This window comes from Lupinus angustifolius, unplaced genomic scaffold, assembly GCF_001865875.1.
Source record: "Lupinus angustifolius cultivar Tanjil unplaced genomic scaffold, LupAngTanjil_v1.0 Scaffold_416, whole genome shotgun sequence".
Taxonomy (NCBI): Eukaryota; Viridiplantae; Streptophyta; class Magnoliopsida; order Fabales; family Fabaceae; genus Lupinus; species Lupinus angustifolius.
The window spans coordinates 196,301-201,822 of NW_017727826.1; positions in this window are offsets into that span (position 1 = coordinate 196,301).

A 5,522-nucleotide genomic window follows, 5' to 3' on the forward strand; every position below is an offset into this window, starting at 1 on the left:
GTTTTTGCTGTGTTTAGCTTACTGCTTAATGCTTATGTGATATATTTTAGTTAACTTAATAATATTGGTCCGGTCTGGATCCCAGACGTGAAACCGAAGACCGAACCGGACCGATCGGTCCTTAAAAAATAAATCCAATACGATCCAAATACATTCGGTTTTTGCGGTTTCGGTCTACTTTGGATCGGTTTGCGGTTTTTGTTTTGGACCGGTCTGGATTTGAACACCCCTACCTGTTTGGCAGCGCAGCTGCTGACCATTGGCCCCTATGAAGAGCCACTTTGGCCCCTAGGTTACATGCATGGTGACACCTCCTCCTTCTTGATATAGCCTTATGTCATCCATGAGGTCATGTTCTTGGCCTTCAAGCAAAGAAAAAGTAGGATGTTCCATGAGTTGACCTAGCAATCATTTTTCTGGTGGGCCAGACGCTCAACTCACGCTCAGTTGTCTGCTTCAACAGCTTAGCTCAACTGGTCCCACGCTCAGCTGCCTGCTTGAGCAGCTCAATTGGCGTGGTCCATGCTCAGCTGCCTGCTTGAGCAGCCTGCCTGACCTGGCCTGGTGCTTGGTGCTTGACTAGTCTGGCCTGGTGCTTGGTGCTTGGCTAACCCGACCTAATGCTTGGCTGACCTGACCTAGTCCTTGGTGCTTGACTGGTCTGGCCTGACCTAGCCTAGTGCTTGGCTGACCTGGCCTGATGCTTGGCTTGGTTGGACAACTTTGTGCTTGATTTCTTCATGGTGAAGCAACCTTTTTTTCTTTGGTTTTTTACTTGATTTTTGTTGGTTGCTTGGCACTTTTGGGCTGTTTTCTTTAAGTTAAGGTAAACATTTGATTTTTGCAAGTTGTTTGGCCTACCTTAACTTAGGTTTCTTCAAGACGAAGTAAGCTACCTTTGTTCAAGGCTAAGTAACCAAATTAAGCACATAGCATGCCATGTTTTAACTTGATTAGTTTTAGCAATTCATTTTGAGATTTTCTCTTGAATTTTGGCTTCAATTCCTGTCCATCTTTGAATTTATTCTTTAATATTCAATTTCCTACAAAACTCAAAGAAAACTTAGGCAAGAATTAATATAGAACTAATTTATTCAATCATGCAAAATTCACCTACAAAGTGTTAATTGAAGTTGGTTTTCTACAATTTGCATAGGATAAGTGCCATAAAATGATGGTGAAAAGTGTATACTTTTTGCACTTATCAGTATCAAAACAACATAAGTGTATCATCTACATGTTTCCATGCATACCTAAAAAAGAAAAGACCAAGAGTCTCCTAACAACTAGGCACTTCACTGGAAGGGGCACTAGATCATATTGGATAATAAGGTCTTACAATCACCTAGAGGGGGTGAATAGGTATAACTGTATACTATAGCTGCCTTTTCAATTTAATGAGATATTCATAAATCTATCAGTGTAATTGATTATTCATACCCTTAATCGATTAATGACAACACAATTTAATCGATTATATGTAGTGTTAATTGATTAATTGTGTTCTTTTCTTTCTTGAAAAATAGGATTTCTTAAACAGAAAGTTATTCGAAATTTCAATCAATTCACATGCTAGACTTAGCAAATTTATGCCTAATTAATATTACAGAATCAGAGCAAGCAGTAAACTCAATAAGCAAATAAATTCTAGCTAAACAACTGGTTTGACCCTCAACCCTCTATGGATAATCCTCACCACCTATGGTTCTGGCCCCAGCCAATCCTAACTCACTTCCAAGATCCTTATATCAGTGAATACTCAACCTGACCTCAACTAGGATTTACAACTCAATTCTCTATTACCTAGTAACAATAATGCACCAAGAGAATTCAAGAAAAACTTCACAAATTTACAAGTTGTTATTGCACCTTAATTGTGCTAGTCTCACAATCCAAAAACAACACTACAACCCTAGTGAAAATCTCACAAAAGACTGAATAAAAAATTGTGTGATTTATCTAGGTTTTTGAAAATTGGTTGACAATAAATGAACAAAATGATAATTACCAATTGAAACTACCCAATCTTTCTTTCATGTATCAAGGAAGCTAAAAGACTTTCACACAACACTAATTTCACTCAAAATGTATTTGAAAATTAATCTCTGAAATTTCTAAGCCTTGACTGATTTTGAGCAAATGAGAAAAACATAGTTTTTATATTAAACTCATTTCTACATTGTTTAATCTATTAAAACAAGCCTTAATCAATTAATTACACCCATAATTTGAAATCTTTAGCTACTATAACTCTGTTAATCGATTAAACCCATACTTAATCGATTAATTGATACTCATTAACATTTAATTGATTAATACATGATCTAATCGATTAATTGTGTTGAAAAGTAGTTTCTTTAATGTATGATGAACCTTCTACATGATATGTGAATGCATGATATATGATTTTCGAAAGATATAAGACTTTGATGCATGGTCATGTTTGTATGAATGTTAGTCTCTTATTTTAAGTTGTTCAATTTTACTTTTCTGAGACTCCCATTCTGGTTCACATAGCCTACACTCCTTCTAATCAAACTTATATTGCAATAGAAGTCAAAGTTTGCAAGTATGATTGACTCATATGATTTAGATGAAGACAAGGAATTTAGGAAAGCTTGAAGATGAAGACAACTGTACAAACAAATTGCCAAGACTCAATGCCAACATAGTCTTAGGGAAAGTTTTTCTATTTTATAAAAGTCCTAAGATGATTGCTTAGATTGAATCTAGGTTAGTAAACCTATGATGAAAGTCTTACAAGGCTTAAAACTTGATTTATCTAAAATAAGACATATCATCCATCCATACATGATAACTAGTGTTCATACATTAGGCCATACATGATTTTGTTGCATCAAAATGGTACTTATTTGAAAATCATACATTATATACAGATACATCATGTAGGAGGTTCATCATACATCAAAGAAACTAATTTTCAACTCTTCTAATCAATTACCATGAAGTGATAATCAATTATATAGATATGGAACATGATAATCGATTATGTATGGGAATAATTGAATAGAAAAGTTCCATTATCTAAAAGATTTAGATCTCTTTGCATCAATAATCAATTACTCAAGAAATAGCCGATTGTTTCCAATAGATAACCAGATTTTAGCAAGTCGATAATCGATTACCAATTGAGATAATCGATTAGAGATAACAGAAAACAATTTGTATTTTTTTATAATCATTTGTTCAGAATCTTGGTTCTAAAAATTTTACATTTTCATAGAAGTCTCTAAATGAAATCTTGTGTTGAATAGTGTTAGAGTTTCTTTGGATTTCAAGAGTGAAAAGAGATTGAATTCTCATATTCTTTTCATAGAGTGTAATATAGATTTCATATACACAAACCTTGCATTAATCTTCACTTACAATTTAGGGTTGTTGTGATATTTTTGTCTTTGGGGTTTGTTTATGAGTTTAGTGTTCAATTAGCACGTACAAGGGGCACATTACTCAGATTTTTCTTTAGCCAATTGAATTGAAATTCTCAATGTTTTTTAGAATTAGAGTGAATGTAACGCCCCGAAATTTACTCCAAAAATCTTGCTCAAAAATGGGTAAATTTATTTTTTATAAATTAATGATGCATATAAAATTTATTTCCTTATATTCGTTTCCTTTTCGGAACGTCACTTTAAGTAACATACAATACGGAAAATGAAAAACACCATTACCTAAAGGTAATAAAAATATAACTCAATATAACTTGGAATCATACTTCATTAGAATATCATGAAATGTTGGTACAAAGTACAAGGCGGAATCCTAATTGTCGCCCAAATAAAAGTACTCACAAAATAAATACCCTACACAGGTACACTAATCAAAAAGCAAAATAGAAATGGAAACAGCTCCTAGCGGCTAGCCTCAGCATCTGCGGGGGTGCTGGAACACTCGCTTGGATCCTCCTCTATCTCCGAGGCGGAGGAGAGGTTGACAACTTCAATGGAGTCCTCAATGTTAATCAACTTCACGCAGTCATCCTCTTCAGCTGTTGGCTCGTCTTCCTCCGCCGCCATCTTCTCCTCTGGAACATAGGGCGAATGTTGCAAGGGAGTCACCAACCTTGCATCCGCCTGGAGGTTTGGCATCGTCCGACGGGCTGCTCTCCTCCATACTAGGGAATTCATCGCATCATCCCAAGTATGTCGCCTCCTGGAAGGTCCTGCAGCATTTGGCCCATGAGAGGTCACAGACTGGGTCGACGGCACAGCAGGTGCCGGTCTACGAGGTGGCAGGGTAAAGGAAGCTTCCAGCTCCTCGTGATGGTAGGGAAAGCGCATGAAAGATCCATTACACACCATCTCTATCTCAAAGGCACAAGGGCCTGTATAGGTGTATCTATGACCATCACTACTTCATGCCCCCTCCTAGGACATCGTAAAGCGGTAACTCCGAATCCTGACCGAGTGATCCATCTCAACAAGACGCGAATAGAAGAAACATAGAAAGAAAAGGGAGTAAAACATCTAATGAATATTACTCATTGACGGCATGGAATTACACGGAATATTACATCCAGACAGACACGCATAATAACACAGTATATACATCACATATAAAAAATGCACAATGATGAATGATGTTATAATCAAAGATTATGAGGATCAAAGTCCACAATCTCAATGTATGAATGTTATGCTTGTTTCATCAATCCTTTCACCAATATCCTCCCAATATACTATTCGGAAATAACAAAGAGTACACGTCTCATAACAAGCTGATTTGAACTCACCAAAATTATTACTCGGAAGGATATATGATCGATCTGTTCCGAAGAACTGTCCATTTCAGGATGGTGTCGTATCAAACACTTTATGGGCATCCCTCTCATTGATCCTGATTGCAAAGAGGGGTTGTCAGATATCGTCTAGTTTGCGCTGTGAGAACTATCCGATCCAACAGAATACGTCATCTAGGAATACAAGGGACTCGTCTCACCTAGACTCACCCTCAAGACTTTGCTGACGAACCACCGCCATCGTCGTCCCTCTCAACATCTCGGGGCTCGTTCGTCTCCCGTAAATTTCCTCTCCACTACTTCATTATCCATAATGAGTATGCACACTAACCGAGGTTAGCCGATTAAATTTTTATATGATCGGCCCAACCTAAGACATCTCCCAAGGGAATGCTTCTTGTGGGACCCGATCTTACGCAACACGTAAATATAGGAATAACATCCCTACCACTACGAACCATCTCTGAATCACCCCGGACGGTCACATGGCTAAGCCTCTTACGGTCAGACGACCTTGCTGCATGGTATCATGTAATCCTTTTTTGGGCATCGCCCTAATCACGACATGACAGTCAGAAATCTTGCCCTAGATAGGCGCAAGAACAAAGGTACTTGTATAAGTTTGTTAATTTTGGGAACCAGGCTCAATCATCTGAGTCATGGTCTTTCCCTAGTGTAAATACACTTCACACCCAAGCTAGGGCTATTGCCTTTAACAAAGCAATTCCTTACTTTTATTACTTTCAAGAATTTCATATAGTTA